At 41.0% G+C, this 23875-nt stretch overlaps 1 protein-coding gene across 3 annotated transcripts in view; it reads right to left on the bottom strand.

Annotated features, from left to right (window-relative positions):
* Positions 1 to 18260, bottom strand: part of hivep2a (HIVEP zinc finger 2a) — a 118418-nt gene extending 100158 nt beyond the window's left edge. For all 3 annotated transcript variants that reach the window (XM_085373657.1, XM_085373656.1, XM_085373658.1), the window contains exons 1-2: positions 17858 to 18260; positions 6590 to 6640 (exon numbers count right to left, since the gene is read on the bottom strand). The gene's annotated coding sequence lies outside the window, so the exon portion shown is untranslated. The remainder of the gene's footprint in view (positions 1 to 6589; positions 6641 to 17857) is intronic.
* Positions 18261 to 23875: the final 5615 nt, after the last annotated feature.

The following is a 23875-nucleotide window of genomic DNA, read 5'->3' as shown; positions in this document are numbered from 1 at the left end:
TTTTGGTTCTGTTCTTCCTCTGGTTAGTGTTTACTCTGTTCTGCCCGTGTGTTCCTGTATCTAGTCCGCGTTTCTTAGTTTGTGTCCTTTCATGTGTAAGTTCCTGTTTTATTGTGAAGGTCTGTGTCTTATGTGAGTGTTTTCAGTTTGCCTCCCTAGTCTCGCCATGTTAATTACTCCCAGCTGTGTCCCCACCTGTATGTAATCCCCCTGTGTTCTCTGAGTGTATTTAAGTTGTGTCTTCTGTCATAGTAGTTGCTGGTTCGTCTGTGTTGTTTCCCCTCGGTCTCCCTGCGTCTCTTGCGTATTTCCCCGGACCTCCCTGCATCCTCGTTTCTGGTTTGTGTTATTAGCTTACCCAGTTTAGGTTTCCGGTTTCTTGTTTTTCCACTAGTGCTGTTTTGTGCCCACCGTTGTAAATAAATATTCACCTGCACCAGAGCTGCCGCCTTTTGGGTCCTTTTCTACAACTCCACACGGCTTGCCCCGCAAACCGTGACAGAATGAGCACATAAAATCACCACCAGATTTATGACGTATACATACCAGCCGGTTTTGCTCTTGCCACTGTGTTTATGTTGATATATCGGAGTCATCCTAAATCAACGGGCTTGTGCTCACTGTCTGCAATCTGCAGGATAAACTCCAGCTGAAGAAAATTAAATAATAATGTCTGAGGTGCAAGGGGGGAAAGGGGGCAGCTGTCCAAAGTGTTTCCATGGAAGTGATGACCTTTAAAAAACTAAAAACTGATTTCCTCATTCATTTGTTTTTCTTGTTTTTATCACCAAAAACGTGTATTTGTAAATGCTGGACATTAAAATAGGAAGAAAAAACAAAGAAGGTAGAGACAACATAGATCCCACAGCCTAACATACAAAAAAGGCCATGTGTAAAAGCCATATAGCTACAAAATCGACACAATTTTAGGTTTGTGTAAACATTCACAGAAATGAAAAGCTAGCTTTATGCCAAATGAAGTTACTGCACAATGTGGAAGAAATCTAAAAAGAGAGAACTGCCCTCCAGTTCTCACAGTACCATCCCCTTTTTTCACCTCTTTATATCAACTAAGTCGCCAGTGACTCATAGAGGTGGGGAGAATTTTAGGGTTAAGCTACTGTCTCTTTTTTATGGAATTTTTACCTGTTTAGAAAACCTACACATAAAAGCTTTTAAAACTAAATCTGCCAAGCTAACATCATTCTACATTTTTCTTCTTCAACAAAACCCAACCCCTGACCTTAAACCGAGGAGAACCTTAGCTCAGGTGGCCTGGTGGATATTAAGAGGTTAAGTTGTTAATTGCATCAACATTACCCCTCCAAAATCTAAGAAATACTTTTTTGTGCTTTGTGCCACTTGCATTCAGTTTCTTTCACAGAAATTCGCGCACACAAGAAAACGGACATGCACGAAGACGCTGTCAGAACAGCTTGTAACTGTCTAGTGCAGCCGTTGACATTTGTCACCTTCGATATCCTCAAAAACCACCTGACACGCACAAGCACACGCAGACATCATATGCATTTTTGAGTGCACCCTGTGCAAGCACTGACGCACATCCTGTGCATGTCTTCTGCTCTGTGTTTGTTTGCATGAGTGTGTAACCTGGTGTGTGCAGAAATGACACAGTGTGAAGTTTAAAGGCCCACACGTTTATGCTTTGAGGTGCAGATAGTAATCTCTGCTTTACATGATCTATTTCTGTGCACGGTCCGCCTCAACCACACACACACACACACACAGAAACAAAGACTCGTGGGTGACAACACATACAGTTATAGAAGAAAGCATGATGTGAGAGCCAGCGGGAGATAGAAAAGAGAAAGACGGAGGATTTTTGGATTACATAGTTCATCTCATCCTTGATACCAAGCCGCCTGTTTCACAGGAAGAGGAAGTGACACCGCTGACTCTCTCTCTCTCACACACACACACACACACACACACACACACACACACACACACAGTTTCTTCTGCTATCCATCATATTTGCAACCAACACACATTTGAAAAGCAAAGAACGCAAAAGCCCAGTCCCTAATCTTCAGCCACACACTTCTTCCATCCATCATTTTTAGTGTAATCTTCACCGCAGCAGTCACTTCACGAGTCCTCCTTCATGAATTATCCTCCATCTGTTTATAGTCACTGCTGCATCAGTATTTTTCTTCCAGCACAAGCACTATTCTTGCACAGCTCCTTTACTCTACTACTCCGCTGCTTTGAACTCAAATGCAAAACATTTGTCCTTGGTGATCATTGTCAGGGGATGCTAGTGCTTATGACTGTTTTCTGTGTCTTGACCATTAACCTTCCCATTATTACTGGAAAAGGGGCTTATATCAACTACATTAAAACATTAATGGCCCACAAAAAAAATCTTTTTCGACCTGACTTGCATATTAATTTTAATACAAAGCAGCTGTACAAGGTCGGGAATAAGATCTGCATTCAGTCTTTTGATGCTACAAAGCACATCATCTTTTTTTTTTCACACAGTAGTAGTGCGTTGAGGGAATGAACGCATTGTTCATCTGTGTTTTTCTAGTTTCTTGCACTATATGAGGCCGTGGAGGATGTTATTTAGAGGGTAAGCCAAGAATATCGCATAAAAAATTATGTCAAGATTTCTATTTGATTAAGAGAAAATCATAAGATTACACACTCGCTTTAAGATTTTTAAAAACTCAGCATCATGTTTCTTTGTGATCGTGGCATCAACTAGCAGAAAACTAATGTGTCATGTTCAGCATTGGGAAGTTATGTGTAGTACTTGTACTTTCCCTTCTTTAAAAAACCCCAACATGCTAAGTTTATGCTTCCTACGTCAGCGTCTTACAAGACAGATTAAGAATCTCTTTTGTTAGCATGTTCTGGTTTGACTTCCTGATAAAATAAAAGATCATTGGCAAGGACCACAACCTCAAACGGGTTATACAATGCTTACTGATAGGGAATGGTAGATGGATTTTAGGCCTCAGTTAAAGCCTTACACTGAGGTTTGGGGAAGGCGTCGCAGAGGATCAGTGGTGCTTCCCAAGCCAGGCAGATCCCTGTGGTACCAATGACGACAATAAACAGGCACACGAAGCGGGAAGGCATTTATAGACATACAACTGGAAGAGGGGTTTATGAGATCTTGCTCCTGAATTTTGGATAAATTATCCCCAATTGAAAAGAAATGAGTAACGTGAACGAACGATCTGACAGCTTCCAATAACACTGAATTACCGGAGACATTAGCATGACAGTTGTTGTCCCACTGCTTCACCTAAACAGCCAGTCATCTGCTTTAGCTGCTTCAGGAAATATATTGCCAGGGGAGCATAATTACTCTTTATCATAGTAAACTTATAGAGCACCTCATTTTCCTCTTATTTGGTGTTCACAACACCATCTATTCAGCACATTGGTGGGATGAACCAGAAACATTGACCACGTCAATAAAACCTGAAAATTTAACGACTGTGCTCTTAATCTAGCTGGGCCTTTAACTAGTTTCCAGGATGGTTGCTGAGTGGGCAAGACTGCTATTATTATTATTATTATCTTAACAACACGTGTGCTGACTTATTTTTTTTCTTTACTTTGAATTTAGGAGACTTAAAGTGATAATTACTGTCAGCTGAAAACTATTGAAAAATTGTGTAATATTGAGAATTGTTTGGCTTTGCAAATATGACATTTTCAAAATTAAACAAGAAGGATAAAATTAATGCCAAAGTTTTTTTTTCTTGCATTCAAAATTTGTGATTATATTTATTGAGTAGTAATGATTTGTTTAATTCTGTACAACAATTAATTCTCAAGATCCTTGCAAAACGTTTCGGTATTAAACTGTATAAGAAGCCATGCAAAAGACATTTGTTATTTTCTTGTGTTTAGTCTTAGAAAAAGTATATTTGTCCTCAACAACTGGCATGAACAATTTTCTGGTACACACACACACACACACACACACACACACACACACACACACATATATATATAGATATATATATATATATCCATATATATATATATATATATATATATATATATATATATATATATATATATATATATATATATATATATATGATGTAAGTTTGTTTGTTTTTTTCTTTTTTTTTACATAAGCCTCATTTGTTTTTTTGGATTTTTTTTTGTATATCAACAGAAAAAGCCACGCCTTCTGTCAGTTGATGTCTGTTAATGACAGTTCCAGTAAAATGCGATGAGGTGATGTCATCATGAACTCAGAAGCTCAAACAGAGACATGAAGATAAGCTGTAACTTGACTTGTTTGGTAAAGGTATAAAACCTCAGGGCAGTAATTCCAGTTTGAGATGACAAAATCTGAGAATCAGTGACATGCATATGATGTCTGGCAATTCTGCACTTCTTGCTATGATACAAACCACTGCTGCCAGCCTGGGGTATATGTTTGCTTTTATTACACCAAATATTATTTTATTTCATTTTTCAGGCAGATTGGCCATCATTGTGAAAGCAGAGTTAGAAGAGATGGGTATACATTTCCGTTGGATTTCCGTTGGATTTGGATCCTAACACAGCGTCTGCTTCTGCCTTTACTCACCATAATCAGCTCAGCTCGCAAAACTTTGGTCTTGGCAAACAAAAGCTCGACCTGATTATTGTGCGTGCGAGGAGGAAAATTAGATCATTTACCAAACAGTACAAAGCATGTTAATGAAAGAGAGTCACAGAAATGTGACTGCAGGCAGCGGGAACGTTAAAGTGAGCTCTATCATTTGCACTCCCAGCTGAGGTCGCACCTCCAATAACGAAGCTGGCCAGTTTCCCCGGCAACCAGCCGGGAGGAAACAGTTGAGAGTAATTCTGGTTAAATGAAAACAGCTCAAATGGCTCCTTGTCTTACCGTCTGTTTTTTCTTTATGAGCCTCCCTCTCTCGCTCATCACAGAAGAATCAGCCATTTTAAAAGACGGTTATTATTGCAGAGAAGCACGACTTCTTAAATGAAAACTCTACTCTTGCACAGATAGTTGAAATATTTTCAACTATTTTCAACATTTTTTCTACACAAACTGCATTTTTAAACAGTTTTCTTGACTTTTTTTTTTAAATTAAAGTGACCTACTGTACTTTTCCTTATTATCTGCCATATAGAGTCTGTTAAAGTTGTGGATGCTCATATTAAACATGGCCAAAGTTTCAAATAATGAGGTCAGTGTAAGTTCAAATAATCCATGTGGCAGAAGTTTTGGCTTCAGACTGGTCGAAATGCTCCTTTTATGCTGAGTGATTTGACGACAAAGAGAGGATGTCCTTATATGGACATCTCTGACTATCTTCTTATTGGGGAGTTTTTCCTTTCCGCTGTTGCCACGTCTTTGCTCATAAGAGGTTGTGTAATTGTTGGGTTTTCTCTGTATTATTATAGGGTTCTTGCCGTAGAATATAAAGCATGCTGTGGTGACTGCTACTACTTTTGATATTGCAATAGGCAACCAGTCACTAGAAGCTGGCTTAAAGGGCAAAATGTCACCTGAGCTATAAATTTATTTATATTACTGAGTTTTAAATATCTTCATAGATAATCACTGACTTGTCAAAATTGACCTCTATTCATTGCACCCGAAATGTTTTACCTAAACTAGCTCATAAATTACTCTATTTTGTGCGCAATGACTGGATGTCATATATTATTTTACACTATCCGGTCGTTAAGTGATGACGTGACGAATCCTACTTCCGGGCCTAAAGTAGTCTGCGTTTAATATGGCTTTTGTGTTGTTAACATGTTTAATGTTTTGTATTTTCTTCTATTTAATCTCAAAAAGCTCCTAAAACAGTCAGTGATCACCGTTGACCTCCCTCGGCTTTTATTACCGCTAATCATTTATTTAAGCTCAGTTTTTAAAACCTTAGGATGTAACTACAGCCCAGCGCATGCAGCAGTATATGAATGACTAACCTCGTATTTTGGATGGATTATCTCAGTTGTTCTCCTGGCTGAAGTTTGGTCCTTTTACAGCATGCTGCCATGCGATTACATTTGTTCCTGACCACCGAGAACACTCACTTTAACTTTTATCGAGTGGAAAAAGGTTAGCTTGTTTATATTATGCTAACATAGCTGTGTCGCTAGCGGTCACGTAGCACATCATTATATACCAGCTAGCCAAACTCCAGTAACCCTACAAACGTCACTGCTGTTTAGTTTCCTGTCTTCATTTATGTTGGAAGTGAGAACAGAGCTGTGCGTTTTAATTTGTTTCCAAAACCCCGCAGTCAGGACATGCTATATTGTATTTCGATAGAAGCTAGCGAGCTAACTCCCTGCTAACTTCTAACTCCGTTAAATGTCATAAATTCCGTTTTCATGGATGCCTGGATGTTAAACTCAGTTGTTACACCTGGTAGAGCAGACACTGATCATTTTATTAAAGATGAAAGACTTTAGACAGTTTTTCAACTCTCAGTAATGCCATAGTGATCGTTTGATATATGGACCTGCAGCGGAGTTTAGGCCCAGACACGGCTAGTGACGTCAGACTTTGCGACCGGGTAGTCGCGATATACAAGTACACAGTGGTTATTAGGTTTGTGGATCCTACCTGGTGCAACCGTTTGCTTTCTGGTCCGTTTATCAAGTCCACAAATTGCCCCTAGAGGAGAAAGACAGATGACAGAATTAGAGCATGATGGCACTCTTATGCAAAACTGCCAGTTTTAAACACACTCTGTGTGCTACATGCATACAAATGGCTGCCTCCTGCACTGGAGTCATGCTGATTTCTGACATATTGCCAAATGCCCATGCAGTGTGTATCGCAGTACGGTTGTGAAAAAAGCCCCCCACTGGACCGACAATATGAACATGGCTGGGGGATGTTTAACCCACCCACTGCCCAAAGCCACATTATCACCAAGATGTGACCCGCAGTATTTGCATAGTTTTGGCTTAGTGCTGCTTGTCCTGTAGTTCAAAACAGGAGAATCTTCAAAAAGCATGCAAATTTCCTTTTTGGCAGAGAGTTAAACATGACAATCAATATTTTTGTTCATCTTTGTCGATTAGGCTACACCCAGCAAAACCAGACATGTTATAAATAATCAAAATCTATGGGGGGCCTTAGAAATACTAAAAACGGCATTTGTATCACACTTGTCCTAAAAGGCCGGTCATCTGCGTTTGAGCAGTTAAAGCAATATTACTCTCTTTTTTTTTCATTAGATTTGGCAATTTTATATATGCAGCTTTTCCTTTCTGAACGGCTTCTTGGTCCACAAAAAACTGCCCTGGGGTTTTTTCAAAGATGACTGCCAAGTGGTGAGAAAAAAAGAGTAGAAATAATAATATTTCCCTTACAGCTCACTAATCTACAGCTCACCAATTAAAGCAGTTACACTGAGTCTATTTCATGCCTTTTAAACTGATGTGTAAAAATGATAAATTACTGTTTTAATTGGAGTATTGCTGAAGAGTACTTGGTAACCTTCAGTTGGTCGCCTAACAAACATCCAATGAAAATTATTTCCCTACAGCAAATAAGATTTTTAGTTTAGATAGATTAACTTTGTGGCAACAGTTTGGGGAAGGCCCTTTTCTGTTTCAGCATTACAATGGCTCCAGACATGAAGCCAGGTTCAAGAGGAAATGGTTTTCAAGTTTGGTGTGAAAACACTTGGCTGACATCAAGGCCATAAAACACTTTTGGGATGAACTGGAATGCGTGTTGTCAACCAGGTCTTTCATCCAGCAGCAGCGTTGTACTGAACCAGATTAAATCCCCGACTGAGGTGGGGAGAAGTTTATCCCAGGAGACCGACACCACACCTACCGCCAATTTAGAAACACCAGTTAACCTAACAAGCATGTCTTTGGACTGTAACAGGAAACTGGAGCACCCAGAGGAAACCCAGGCAGGCACATGCAAACTCAAAACAGAAATTTCTCAGCCATCTAGAAGGACAATTAATCTTCAGAAACAGTGGCCCCACATGAATCACAAGCCCCACTCTCCTTGATGAAAGTTCAGTGTTGCAGGGAATTATTACTTTCTGGCCGTCTCACCCTCAAAACACTCAGCAGCCTTGCTTTGGTATAGGATCATAACCAAAATACAACTAGTTGGCAACCAACTGAGTCAAGTGTCCAATTCCAAAGAGAGCCATCACAGACCAGACTCATCGGCACAGACTGACTCAGTCTGACTCCAGCGTGTTAACAGTTCTTCTGCATTTAGAAACTAGACAGCAGTTATTTTCAAAAACTCTTGCCCACAAGACTGACTGCAGTCCATCTGAGTTACACAAGGCACCCTGTGCAACTGCCTTGCGATCTATATGCAATCCAAAGATTTAAGGGAATCGGCAATGACTGATTTTTTCCTAGTTCTAAGGAGGTTTCTGTCCTATATTTCTTAATATCACTGAGCAAAGAGAGCAAAGGGTCTGCGCACTTATAAATTAATAAAAATGAGAAATAAGTCATTAAATATACTAAGGTGTCGTTTACTATAATTGGCAAGCCTGCCAGGTGAGTGCGTGGGAAACAAAAGTGCATTTGTGTTATTTCAGCAGTTACTGACAATTGAAAACTGTTCAGGTTTGAGGACGTCTCACATTTTCAGTCGTTTTTGAAGGTGAGAAAGTTATAAGACACTCTCGGCGCATGAATATCAGCGTAGAATTGAAATGGGTGTCAGCTAAAAACACACAGCAGCAATGCTTCTGTAATATCTTCAGAACAGCAGAGGTGACATGCTGATCCTGTGGTTTGTAATCATAAATTCCTAAAAACACGTCTTCAGTAGCTGAAGTCTCTGCTGCCATCTTAGAGGATTGGGAACATTTGACACTGCCATATCAAACCCCACAATGAATCCAGCAATAAGCAAATAAAAACACACGACATTCTGTCTTAGAGCTTCAGATCACTCATGTCATCTGTTTGTCATCTTGATTTTCGCTTTTCTTTTGTCACTTTTTTCTTTGGATGTGATGTTTTTCCATTGTTTTATTTTTTTTAAGCCCACTGGGGTTTCTGTTTAGTCTCACCTGCTGAGATTGGATTTTTTTTTCATCCCCAGATATTTTCTGAAGTGTTTTTATCTTTTGTATGGATATGCAAATCACTCACCCTAAACCTACAGTAGCAGCTGTCTCTGTGTTTTCACTGTGATAATATCAGACTGGGCAAACAAAGCCTGGGAACGGCACACCGATACCAGCTAGAGTGTTTAACGAAGTTTGTTCTTACAGATTTGCATTAACTTTTGATGAAAAACACAGGTTAGATTAAGCTGTAAAAGTAAATATCAATGCATAGTTCAATTATTATGATTTTTAAAAACCCAGACATTTGTGGTAGATCTTTTGTAATGAGCTTTAAGGGGGAAAAACCCTCATATGGATTACACATAATCAGTTTGCAATGTTTTTCTCATTCGAGTAATCATTTTTTAATCATTTTCATCATAATTTACCATTTAAAGTTTATCTGCTTGCCCTAAATCTGTCCAACCTTCGTCACTTGGATTGACTACATTTCCCAAAATGCCTCTGGACACCCCCCAGAGAAAATGCCAGGGTTCAGCAGGGTTTTACCTACACTTGGACTCATCAGTGAAGTATGAAAGTGAGAGTTTCCCAGTGAGAGAAAGTGAGAAGTTTTTAATTGTGCAAACACTCATTGCAACGTATTCTGGTTCGGGTTTCGTTTCTGTGGGTGCAGATATTTAAATACTCCCGGTATGACTGCAGAGCGTCGGCACAAAATAGCGGCAGTAAATTCTGAGTGACTAACATCAGAAAGGGATGTATGTTGGTGTTTGAGATCACAGATTTTTAATCATTTTAAATCATATTATCATACTTAGACATCTAAGATTAAAAAAAAAATCAATACAAGCGAGCGTCTGGGTGTTAATGAAAGCAGGAGTTTGACTGTGTCATCTTACTTGTGAAGTAAGAAATAATTCCTACTACACTCATGATATGAAAGACTTGTATTTACTATTTACTGTTCACTGACCACTTTATTAGGTACACGTTGCTAGTACTGGATTACACACCCCTCTTGCCCCCTCGTGCTTTTCCCTTTTTTGGTGAGCTGGTGTGAACTGTAACCTCAATTTCCTGTTCTTAGCTAACAAGAGTGGCAGACAGTGTGGTCTTCTGCTGCTGTAGCCCATCTACAGTACTTCAAGCTTCAATTTGTAATGCATTCAGAGATGCTCTTGGTTATAACAAGTGGTTATTGTGGCCTTCTTGTCTGACCTCTGACATCTACGAGGCATTTACGACTGCTGTTCACTGGAGATAGTTGTGTGGGAAAATCCCTGTAAATCTGCAGTTTGATAGTAACAAAAAGTCACTTAAATCACCTTTCTTCCTTATTCTGATGCTTAGATTGAACTTCAGCTTGCAGGTTGTCTGGACCATGTCTACATGCCTAAGTACATTGAAAAGGGAGATGGCCTCAGAAAGGAGCTGAAACTGGTTGGGATGAAGTACAGGGCTGCAGCAAGACTCGGTATAAACAGTCCAAGAATAAGAAGAAAGAGCAGCATATAGATCACCTTTAAATCTTTCCAAATGTCTCCAAAAACTGAGAAAATATGCCAGTAAAACTGCATATAAGTGTAAGGTGATCAAATTCTGTCTGATCACAAGTCCAAAGGCATCCAGTGTACAATTATAGAAGACATGTTGGCAGAGAAGGTGTTGTATTTGATTTCAGGCCCTTATAGCATACAGTGTCATGACAGAAAACAGCAGCTTTTACAATGATATTCAAAATTATTCAACTATAGTTTAAGTTGTCAAATTGGCAGTGTAGAGTACAGTAAAGGAGAACAGGATGACGGTGGTGTCATCTGGGATTTCCTGATTACAAAACACTGATTTAGCTCCACTGTCTGATGCATAAATGCATGAAGTGAGACTAATTACAAGCTGCTGAGAAAGTAGGCCAGTTTGAGTAAAGGTCTCTCTTTCTCCTTCTCTCCATTTATTTCTGTAGCATCGCTATGTCCATTTGAAAAGCCGCAAACACACACACAAAAACACGCACAGCCCACAGCATGTTCAGCGCCTGACTTTGCGTAAAAAGAGATTAGATTTCAATATCAGCCTCTTTTCCCCCTACCTCTACCTTTTTGTTTAAAAACCTGCAATATAACTGGCTGATATGGACCAATGGACAATAAAGAGTTCATCGCTGATTGGCTGAGGGACAACTAATGTCCCAGCACATGACATGCTCGCACACTGTTCTCCTTTTTCCCTTCTTTCTTCACCTCCTCCAGTCCTCCACTCCTCCACGTGTATAACGGTATGAAACTAAACCACTGTGGAACGATTTATCTGGTACACCCAGTCAACCACCTCATTAGGCTTTGTGTGTGCATATGTGTGGATGTGTCTTAATAATTCACCCGTCGCTGTCAGGACCTCGGTCACCAGAGCGCTCACAGGTTCCTTTACAGCTCTCAGGTGATCGCACACACTCACACACACACAGGGAAAAATTGTGCAATTGCATTCAAAAGCAGCACAATGCAATGAGATAAACTTTATACGAGTTCAGTGTGCCGTTCGCTGAGCGCAGTGTTAGCGTGCTGTGGGTGCATTATGTTGCAAAGCAAATTGTGCACTTCTTTGTTAGTAATAATCCACTCTGAGGTGTCTCATACAATGGTAGTACAACAACAGAGTGAGTGAGGCAAAGGACAACAATATACAGAGTGGAACAAAGTTCCTATTGTCAAATCTTTTCTCATGGAGTGAAATCCAGCAAGGTTAAATGATATAATCTGAATATCAGCGGCTATTTTTTCACTGAACTATGACATGTGGAATGTATTTTTTGGCAGTAAAATATGAAATATGAGAACGAACTACTAGATGTAACCCTATTTGGTTCTCTTTCAACTTTTCAAACTGTTTATCAGTCAAAAATACAATATTTACTCTTTATATTAGGGTCTATAGGTTCATGTGCACGTGCATGCTTTTACCAGCGAATCAGTTCCGAATGAACACCCTGCACACCAGTGAGTCCCAGCTACAATGAAAGCTGTGTGCATCTGTATGTGTGAAGGGGTTATGTCTTCACACCATGCCATACATCTGCAGTCATTTCAAATTCTCCAGCTATGATGTGTGCACTGTGATAATTGACAGCAAATGCTAACCTAACACGTCTGCAGCGAACCGGCTGCAGCACAGTCAGCGGTGAGACAGACGAAGAGACAGGAGGAGAGGCAGAGCGCTGCAATAAGAAGTATGTGAAAAGAAAAATGGAGGTTGTCAAACAGACATTTGGAATTGAATTCTCTGAATTCTTGTGTTGAATTCCAACTATTCAAAGTAATTTAAGCCTTGCTATTGTTTTTTGAGCCAAACCGGACACCGTGAGTCCAAAGTTCCTGCTGCATGCATAAGACTTTCTGGACAGTGGCATCTTGCAGATAAATGTAATGTAATCAGATGAGGATTCTGGTCACAGCATGAATATATGTGTGGCCACATGACAGATAAGAAATATTTATTACATCTATGGCAAATCCAACAAGGAGACATGTTTGAAAGCCTTGAAGAAAACTGGACATTGAGTTTTTCAATTTGAATTTTGAAATAATGGTTAAGAGATCCTTTATTATTTGGCATAATTCTCCCACTATTTAAATTTAAAGCTGTAAAGAAGCTGTTGTGTAAGATTAACAGTCTAAACGCTGTATTTTTAAACTCAGTATAAGCCCAAACTTTTGAGGTGTGGAGGTTTTTCAGAGGACTGTGACTTCTGTCTGCTAAACATTTGGTTTTCAGACTTTTTTGTTCTCCAGGCAGAACAAGAGAAAAGCCTATGTGAATAATAAAGTAGCCCCTCGCTTATCTGATCTGGTCTTCTTTGATTGTATTGTCATTCGCAGCCACTTTTGACAGCCCTTCAGTGGAATCTGGACCTATATCTTCTTATCAGACACTTCCACACATTGTTCTTCTGGTTCATATCCAGTGCTCTTTTGAAGCAGTTGAAGAGATGTTTAGTTTCACAAGTGCCTTTTGAGCTATATGCCATATGTTATCATTCAAGAGCCTCCACAATAGCTTTTGCAATACTGTCTATGGGTAATTTCTCCTTTAGGTGGTGGGTCACACTTGTGGTTAGTTGTAATTTGCCCCACAAAAGAAACAAGCTGTTTACCGTGTTTGCAAAGGCCTTTGATGAGCCATGCCATCACCTGGAAACTGCACAAGCAGCCTGGGTTTTTTCTGTGACAGAGGCTTTTTAGGGGAAATGAGTTAAAACAAAGGAGAGACGCAGTGAATTTGCAAGTCATTCATAATGTTTTTCGCAGTTATACTTCAACAATAATGTATGGATTTCACAAAATCCCACAACACCTCACAGAACACCAGTCATCCAGGAACCACGGCATGACGAAAAGTAGCACAATCAACTGCTTCACTGAGTCTGACTCAAATTCCCACATCAGGCACTGGAGACAACAGCCGAGCGGTTGAGCCCGTTCGGTGCAGCTCTACTCCGAGCTGCTTTCACAGCTCTTAACTCTTCTGTTCATTATCCAGTGAAAGTGTCGAGCGTGCACGATGCTGATTGTCAGCGTGTGAGGATGGCATGGGTAAATCTCCAGAGAATTCACAGTGAGCGCGTGTCATTTGTCCAACCTCCCGGACCTTCTAACCAGGCACCCCACTGCTGTAGTGAAAGAGTGTCTGAAGTGGACTACTTCCTGCTGTGTGCTGCACGTGAGAAACGGCATCTTTGATAGTAGTCCTGTGCTGATTCTAACAACAAACGGTCAGCAGTTTAAAGGCACTTCCCAGTCACACAGCAACAAGTTCCATTTGTGTCTTTTTGCTAGTTTGTGACTTAATTGTGATTTAACATCAAACAAGCAACAAGTGAAGAACGGTATCCACGGCGCTGTCTGCAACCTTTCCTCTCTCTTTCATTACTTGGTGGGAACATTTGATGGCACTTACACTACTGTTATCTTCACTTTACTTTCACTTGTCTGCTAAAATTAAAGGAGTGAAGAATAAATACATTACACAGTTTTAAGTTTTCTTATCTTGTTTCTGTTACGTGTTATTTCATTAATAAATGTATTGATTTCTTCGTTACAATTCCTTCTCTGTTTTAGTCAAACTTTATGTTAAACAAGAAAAATATATATTTCCGTCCCTTTTTCTTGAAGTTAGAGTCAAAGAAGACTCAATATCAGTATCAGGCCTGAGAAGGTCAGAACAGTACATCACCAGACGTAATTTTAATGTCCTTGAATTTATACAGTGCTTTCCTAGTCTTACTGACCACTCAAAGCACTTTAAACAATTACATTTTTAGCCGTACATTCATACAGCACTTTATTCTACACACTTAAAGCACTTGATCTTATTCATCATCATCTTTGACCAACATCCGGGTCGCTTGTAACAACCTTGTTACAACTAAAGAAAGTTGCACTGAATTTTTTCGTTTTTGGTGACTGATTGTGAATCGCTCACGATCATAACAAACTGGTCGACCTGAAGTTGAACAAGCAACAACCTCAAACTCAAGTTGGGAGGCAACTTTCAATCTGAAGGCAATCGCGCAGGTCGCCTGGTGGAAAGCAACTTGTCGCCAAACATTCGCGGTCTGATTCAGACAGACTGTGATCACTCTTAGGCAGCTGGTTGTCACCACCATCCTGCAGCATTTGCATCACTATTTATGATATGATATGTTTTATAATCTCCTTTGGGAAATTCGCTGCGGACTTAACTGCTTCCCAGGAAACATCTTAGCAAAGAGTCAATAAACATTAAAATAAATAAATAAATAAATGAATCGACAAATAAAGGAAAGTAGTCTATTTATAATCACAAACACAAACCACTCAACTTAAAGGCAACGAACACATATTGCACAGATAACTTCAAAAACTGTTATTTAAAATCTTTATTGAAGCTAAATGATTTTTTTAAATTCTTGGGTTGTAATTCCAGGACTCTATTTTGGGATTTATGGAGGAATTTCATAGTTTCATTTTCTAATCTTTGAGATCCTGGAAGTAGTTATCGTCAATTTCTGTTCAATGTGTATTTCTGTGTATGTCAACACCAACAGTGAATTGCGGTATCAACACAACCAGACTGCATGTAATTGACAACTTGACCCCAGTTAATTGCAAACTGATAGCAGATGAACTCTGTCTTATTTCCATGTTAACACATTAAAATTGCGTTGAAGAAGGCAACTGACTACAAGTGGTCACATGCCCAGTCCCGTTCTTCAGAGCAACCGTTTCAAAGGCAATGAGATTACACGTTCATTGCACACAGTTGCCATAATTTTTGTTAGTGTCACCAACCACTGGTTGCCCTAGGGTGACTATAGCATAATGTACATCTCTTCAGGAAGGAACCAGAGTACCCAGAGGGAGCCCATGCAGTCACAGGGAGAATAACACTCTGAAGGCCCCACCCAGATGGGGTTCGAACTAGCAACTTTCTTGGAGTGAGGTGACTGTGCTACCCGCTGTTATTGTAGGTTGTTACATATGTAGCTTGTTGTTACATAAGCTCACACTGCTTCACCGACATAAATGACTTTCCAGACAGCTGCTGCTTAAATCTGGCATACTGATCCATGCAGGCAGCTGCCCTTGAGCCAACACCGCTGTTACGGCCAAGCCACCGGGCTATCCATAGGCTTAAGAATGGTGTGTCCCAAATGCTAACACAGCAACTTCTAAATTAAAATGCTCCTGAAACTGTGCCAGCCCTGGCACAAGCATGATATATGTCAAAAAAAATCTCCAAGACATTAAGCCAAGGACTGTTAGCACTTTATGAACCTTTTCAACTCCGCTGCGTGCTGCTTGTACAAGGGTAGCTTGCTGTATGTTGGGAAGACATAAGAGTTCCCACAAGGCCTAAGTAATAAATTAATTGAATGTTTAGTGCTGAAAGTCTTCTCACACCTCATGCATGTTCTCCATACGCCTGTCCTCCCTGGTAACAGTGTACTTGTGTGTGTGCGTGCCTGGATGCTTGCTCCTACGCAGTAGCTACACCGCGATGGCCATCTGAGGTGGCAGTAGGACAGATGGTACGTAGGTCGGCCTTCCCCCGTGCACGCTCTCAAACATCCATCCATCACTGACACGTGCACGCACAGAGTCAGCAGCATGTTCCCTGACAGCAGAATACATACTGTAATCATCTCTTCAGCTGCAGGCTACAAATGCCACCAACACCATGAGCACATTCAGGACTCACTTCTGTGGCTGCTTTTTCCTTCTGCAGCTTTGACTGGCGGAAAAGAGGCATTCATCTGCAGTTATTCTTGCCATATTTCTCATTATTTCACAGTCTCCAAAGCTTTTTACTGTTTCTATAAATAGCATGCGCATGGTGTCAATTGTAGTCTAAAATTAGCCACCATCCCTGAACAAAAAGATAATAAAAACACACAAATGCATTATTTATATAAAATTGTTATTGATTCCACTTTTGCAATTTGACTTTTACTTTTCATTAATTATGAATCTATAATTTCTTTCACTTTTGTTTTATACTTTTTTTTTAATCTTTCTTACAATTTATCATAAAATATTACTTATTTGATAACTGCATGCTTTTGTAGAGAAGCTCTTTGTTTGAACTTTCTGTCACACATTAAACATCAAACAAATGCTCTGAGATCCACAAAGTCATATTGGCTGCGGCTTGGCTGCATGCTGCCCTTCAGCTGTTTCAAACCTGCACTTCAGACCTCACCCTGCCAATCATGTGCACTGCTGTGAGTGTCCTTGAGCAGGATCTTACCACCTGTTGCATGCAGTTGCGTTTGACCCTGATCTTTGACCTCTGACCTAATGGAACCCAGCCTGCAGAGATGACCACTACGAGATGATAATGTAAATCTTCTTTGGAAATGGAGACAGGCTAACATATTTTCCAGGAGAGTACAGAGGGAGAGGGAGAGAGGGAGTGAGAGCAGGAAGAGCGGCAGGGCCGAGCCGTTAGTCGCAGTCTCCCCGGCTGGGGCCCCTCTCTATACGGCAACACGTCATGGAACATTCCCGGAACCAGCCAGCGCACCACCCACCATCTCTCTCTCCCTCTCATACACAGACACATACACAGAGGAAACAAACGATGAGCATATGAGATAAAGTCACCCCCATCCGAAAAAGAAATGGCCAGTGTTCCCCTATTCGTTTTCGGCAAGCACAGTGTAAACCAACGCTTAGGTACTGTAGCAACAAGAGTCGTTTGTGACTCTCTGAGGAGTGTCACACTGATCATACTGTAGCAGCAACAAGGAAATACCAAAGAGTGCGCGGAGGTCACTGCTTCAACTCACTTTTGAACATTCCACGCGCGCTATAGAGTGATTAAAGAAGTCTCACATGAACGTCAGAGAGAACTGCAGGTGAAGGTCTATTAATCAAACCAACCTGCCGTGGGTTTGTGCTAAAAACAAATCAACCTTCGGACGCAAAAATCACACCAATCACACACCATCCGAACTTCCACTTTCATCGCTTCCTATCCACCAACACGTACCCTCCCTCTCTTCCTCACTGTCTATCTCTTCCCCGGCCTTGCAACCAGCCTGGCCGGGCAGGCTACTGCAAATTCCTCAGGATATTACGCAACCTGGGTAATCTGCATGCAATGCAATGCGTGCCCGGGGTATTCCCCCAGCATAGCCTTGCCTTTATAAGCTAAGCAAAAGCTCAAGTGCCTTGAAAAGATGCCATAAATGTCCACCATGGCGCATAAAATCCCACTGTCACTGTGATGTGTGTGAGAATATGATCCGTAAGCTTTCGTTTTCCCCTCTCCGCTCTTACCTTCTGTCTGCGCTCCGGCTGCGCGTCTCCGTGCGAAAATGACAACAAGCAGCCCGGTGACAGCAGATCCGATTCCGGGCGAGCTTCGCTCGTCGCTCCGCTACAAACAGCCAGGGGGTGGTTGTTAGAAATCCACAACAATCGAGGGGGGAGCGCTGGAAACGCCGCAGAGAAGAAGCCGGCGAGGAAAAGTTGCGCGTAAAATTGGAAGGAATCCTCTGCGAGCGGATTTCTGCTGCCAGAGCTCCACTCCTGCAGTCAGACAGACAGTAAATGTGTGCGTCTGACTGTGTTGTGAGTGTGTATGTGTGCGTGTGTCAGGGTGAAATCAGGAGACACATACACACGCACACACACACTCATACGCACACGGGGGTTATTCCAAGCGCCACTTCCCAGAATAGCAGCATAGAGGAGAGTGAGAGTGAGAGAGACGGAGCGGCAGAGAGCGAGGAGAGAGGGCGTGTGTGTGTGTGAGTGTGTGTGTGTCCGCTTGCAGGCGCGCGTCCGTGCAAATGTGTGTGCCGCTGTGACGTCGTCGGATCCCCCAACGCGCAACCAGGGCAGAGGGAGGGGAGGGGAGGAGGAGCAGTGGCCGAGGAGGAGGCTCTGTCTGCCGGCAGAGAGAGAGCAGGATTCCCCGGTCACCTCTGGAGCGACCTGTCTGTCTGACTGCCTGCCTGTCTCCGTGCCTTCTTTTTGCTTGCACATCCATAGATATATAGTAAAACGGAACACATTCAAAAGCATTATTTGCAAATTGTACTTCAAAATCTAGCACATGTCGTCGTATTAAAAAAAATCAAATATTTCTATTGTTTACAGATGGCACGACCTTATTGAATTATAGATGTCCACAGATATTATTAATATTATATATGTGTTTGTTTTATTTCATCTTCTTACCTTTTCTTATGGGTTTACTACACAGCTGGATGCAGGGAACATGTCTTAATTCCCCATGGCAGAAAATTAACCCGTTCACCTCATTTCCCTCTTTCTCTAATACAGTGTGTGCATGCAGTCACTGCTGGAATGTTTAGGCTCCCGCATGTGCAGTGTATTGATTTGATTAAACGGATTAATTGAGAATTATCGCTGGTAGCAGACACATATGGGCCTACCATGGGCTGTTTTTGACGCAGGGCATGGGATTAGCATGGACCAGATGTGGCCCAAATGTCTCACCTGACTTGACACTTGGCTGGACCCAGAACCAAGAGTATGAATGAGGGGCTGCATGTTTTGCCACTCCTCTACTTTCATTATTATGCATGTACCTTCTGGTTGAGGAACAGGATTGAAACCCTTAGTTTGAAGTTTTCACCTGCAGAACATGAAGCTTGTTTTCTCATTCAATCTCTTTTCCCACTACAGAAACATTTGGAGCTGCTAGATGCTGGCTCCACCACTAAATAGAGCATTGGAGAGATAAACAGAACATCTCATTATTGCTCAGCCTTGTTTGCTTTTGGTAGCATGAGCACAAAGCCTGAAAAATTATTTTCTTTCTGCTTAATGGCACAGATGCTACTGTTTTTTGTTATTTTAGCTGTTACTGGTTAGCATGGTTTATAAAGTGCATTCTTCTTCTTCTACAAGACCTACATCATGAGTAATTGATCCCTAAATCACACACTTTGACTGAGTATTGCCTTCACCACGTCTGCGAAATTAGAATGTTTGATTTTAAGACAGGGGACTTAAAATCTTAGTCTTTCAGAGAAAATAGTTTTTATCCAAGCAAAATAATGGTTACAATTGTAAAAAGCAATTGTAAAAGCAAGCTTCCACACAGGCTTCAGTATGAAAGCTAAAGGCAGACCGGGGCATGTGATTAAACAAAATATATGCTAATGTCAAAGTAATGATATTTTTTAAACATTTCTTGATGCACACATTTCTACAGGTCTCACAAAGCCTGTTCTAAAGCCACTGGTCAAGGCTATGTGAGACGTGTTAAAAAAATAACAGGAGAAACTCTTTGGTTGTGTGGTTTACATGAAGAAAAGTAGCCGTCTGCCATGGCATTGACTGCACAGAAAATAAACTTTATATCTGACTGGTCCATTTCCTGTGCTGCTGTGCTCCATCATTTTGAGATTTAGCTGGCAGGAACATATTTGGGTGTGGTCACGTGCTTCTTTCAGTAATTTTCTGTGGTCTCTGTTTGCTGTCGATGTCTCTTGTATCATCTTGAAGACAGATGGATGCACAGCCAACTCTTGGTAAAGAGGCTCTCAGTCCTGCACTCTTTTCACATCGTTTTCCTTCAGCATCGGCTTTCTCATCTGGGCATTTGGTGTTACCTTCATACTGACCATTAAGCTCTTAAACATTTGACTCAGGCATGCATCAGTGCTGACTATACAGCAAAAAACTAGGTGGGCCAGGAGTTATGCAGACTCTAAATTGCAACATGGGTTGAATTACAACGGAGTCTGTTTTGACCTACGTGACCTATTTTATGTACGCAGTGTTCTCTCTATCACTTTATACTCTAGCTTTAATTGTTCGTGAATGAGTGTTGTGTTTTTTTCATTCTTATGTGAGTTTGTATTGTTTTACTGTGCTTGTATTTGATTGAGGAAGCAGAGGGTGCGTGACCTTCCCACCTGTGTGGAAAAGAAAATCTTCATCAGAATTGTTCATGACTTTTAATTATGCTGCATCCGTTTTACCAAAATTATGTGCTCAGCGTATACATGTTAGCAGCAGTCCTTTCTGCTTCACAGTAGTCTCTACAGCAGGGCGTGGCAGTAAAAGAGTTAAGGAAGGAAAAATCTGAAGCTGCACCAGTCAAACTGGTAGCGCTAAAAAGTTAAGACTTCGGAGGGAAATCCACATTGGAAATCTGATGTAAGTGGAAACCCATTTTAAACCTATAGCATAACTAAGTTATTACATTTCTGGTGAGGTGCATGTGGAAGATTAAAAGGGGTTTCTGGTTCGATTTCCCACAGACGTCACAGAAGGCACAAGTCTAAACGTGACTGGCAGGAAGAAAACTTATTGTCTAAACAATAAAAATAAAAGATTTTTCCTCACTGTCATTTTTGACTACACTCTAACTCACTCTCTAGTGCCAGATCAGTATCTGGCACTATAAAATGCTTGTCTTATGGTGATAGTTCTGTCCGTTTGTGTAGGTTTGCTTACAGAGAGACTGCAGAAAGGAGTTTCAGCCGTAGCAGTAGGTTGAATCCTGATTGGTTGATGAGCTGACCAGAGCAGGGAAGGAAGTGACAGCAGAATTCACTGGGAATGGGAGAAGTGCAAAAAACGTTAGTTTAAGTTAAAAAAAAAATACAGTGTGAGAAGTGGAGGCAGTGGCTGCAGTGGGCACTTTTCATTGTTTTAAATGCTCGGTTTCGATTCAGCTCTTTGTGTTTATAATGTCACTCTTCTCCACAGCTGACTGATGGACCAACAACAGTAGAAGCAAGAGTAACCCGTACTTACTTAGAGCTAGTGTCCTCAGTCGAGGCCAAATGTGGCCCACAAGAGAGCTGCATTCATTCCTATCTGGGATGTGCCATAATACAGTGAAATCTGTGTCTACACTATGGACAGGTCACAGGAGACAGTAGACAATAGCAGCAGCAAGTTTCCCAGCCACTTTAGCCTAGTGTAGCATGACAAAGGCATGGTTTAGGCTCATCTGATTCACTGCAGACTACATAAGGAAAAGGAAAAATTGAATTCTAACCTTAAAGATCAAGAGCGTGTGTCTCCTTAAGCCACACAAGGAGCTTGATGCTTCCACAGGAAAGGGACCAGAAGGCTGAAGACTCTGCCTCCCATTCTTCTTTTGGAAACTGCAGGAACCACAAGCAAGCCTGCAGTCTGAGAGCAAAGTGCTCTGATAGAATAATATGTCACTATGACGTGTTTAGGATTTTTGTGTGTGAACAGCAAAAGTGTTGGTTGTTTGACTTTATGTACTTCAGGACTGAGGGAAGCCAGCCAATCCTGCTGCACAATACTTATGCTCAGCTAAGCTGACTGGATCTTGGCTAAAGCGCCATATGAAGTGACATTAATCTTCACGTATTCCTAATAATGTTGAACTGTTTTAGGGTTTGACTATGTCAGTTGCTTTTGAAGTTCAGAGTTACATATTGCCAAGAGCCAACATCACATGAAACTAAAACTGTAGCTACTATATTCTAGTTTTAGTTCAGAACACTCTGCCGGTGTTGAACAGTTTGAAAAATAACCATAATGATGCCAGAAGATGACCGTGTGCTAATGGTTATAATCATGTTTCTTACCACTGAAAATCCAAGAAAGTGAGTGCAACAATTGTGCATCAATCTGGTGGGTTGCACTATATTTTTAGGTGGGCCCTTAGTATTCACACAATACCTACTCTGGCTCCTTTCATGTGTAAAACACATTTGGAAATACAGCAGAGCTCATTTAGGCAGCCCTCCTGCTAATGAATTAGGCTTGTTAAAGCCTCTTTTTTTGAATGTGGCTATCTCTTTGTGCTATTAAGTTACATTAGGCTGTGCAAGTGCCTTTCAGTAGCAGGTGGCAGATTTTATAAATGACTGGACCTTGTACCTGCAGCTTCACAGGTTTGATGCCTCTGACAGGTACAGCATTAGCCAAAGACACGGGCTCTGACGTAACCATTCACTCTGACAATAAACAGGTCAGGCCTTTTGCACAGCCCTCAGACATCTTCAAATGGCTCCCATTTTACCCAGGAACACATAATGACACATAATGGTCTGATAATTGTCTCGATGGCATCCGTCCTTTTAGAGAAGTTACCCAAGGTGAGAGTGAAAGAGAAAGAGGAAAAGATCTTGTTCGGCAAAGATGGAGCCATCAGTGAAGGGACTAGAAACACTGTGGGGGTTTTTTGTTTTTTTTCTGGTCAAGGCTTCGCTGGTGCCCACAGCCGATAACACCGTGAAAGTTTTATCTCAAAGGGTTGTATTTGTGGCATTATTATTTCAAGGCCTACAGTAAAGAAACCAACATATGACTGTCCTGAGTCACATTTCAAGCACTTTTCCTGTGGTAATAGAGCCACCAGAAGAAGCAAGTGATTTATTTCTAATTTGTTTTCCAGTGTTCCAGGACATAGTGTTTGTCTGGAGTGGTGTGAATTTTGCAGAGTGTGAATCCCACCTTCCGCTCACAGTTGTGATGCCAGTTGCTCCCCTGCAATTCCAGCTATTCAAAGAACACTTGAGTTCTAAACAAACAATCGGCAGTCTGAGATGCCGAGAAGTCATCAGAGACTGATTTGGTACTGACTAAAAAATCAGTTACTCAAATTTGGCTTGCTTTATCATCCACTTTGACGCTTATGGGGAATATAACGTAATACTGCATTCAGTAAGACTTGATATAAACACCTGAGACCTCATAAGGAATGTGTTTACAAAGGTCAGAAGTAAAAAGAGACAAGGATTGTTTTCTCATAGACTTTGCAAAGAAATCCTTTTGAAACTGGAAGAACTGGTTTGAGGAACTCCTGAATTGTCTTTGCTTTTTAGGCCCAGTAGCTATGATCATCTTTTATATAAAGTTAATAATATGACTGATCATTTATAAGCTAAAACTAGCAAAACGGTTTAGTAAATTGAACCCAAAGATGATTTAAAGGGAACATATTCCATTTATCTGCATCAGACTGGTGAGAAGTCCATGGTGTACCCCGCCTTTCTCCCTATGGCAGCTGGGATAGGCTCCTGGATGAATAGATATCCACAAATTTTTTAACTTCATATATTTTTTTCATGCGCTCTACTAAAACAGCTTTGCTTAATTCACTTCTGCTCCCTTTAAGGCCGCCTTCCTTTTAAGCTAACTCCCTTCTGATTGGCAGCCCCTCACAAGCAAAACATTTTGAGTAATGGGTGGGGCTTCTGTGCTCACCAGTAGAGCTGTGTTTCTATGACGACCATATGACAGAGCAATGAAACACCTGAGCTTTTAGTTTACATACGCTGACCTCATTTTAAAACTTGTTTAATGTCATCATTGACCTTTCCAACA

The sequence above is a fragment of the Diplotaxodon limnothrissa genome, linkage group LG15 (genome assembly GCF_057381915.1).
Source record: "Diplotaxodon limnothrissa isolate DT_005_m linkage group LG15, D_limnothrissa_male_GT1.1, whole genome shotgun sequence".
NCBI classification, from domain to species: Eukaryota; Metazoa; Chordata; class Actinopteri; order Cichliformes; family Cichlidae; genus Diplotaxodon; species Diplotaxodon limnothrissa.
This window is presented reverse-complemented; position numbering and strand designations above follow the sequence as displayed.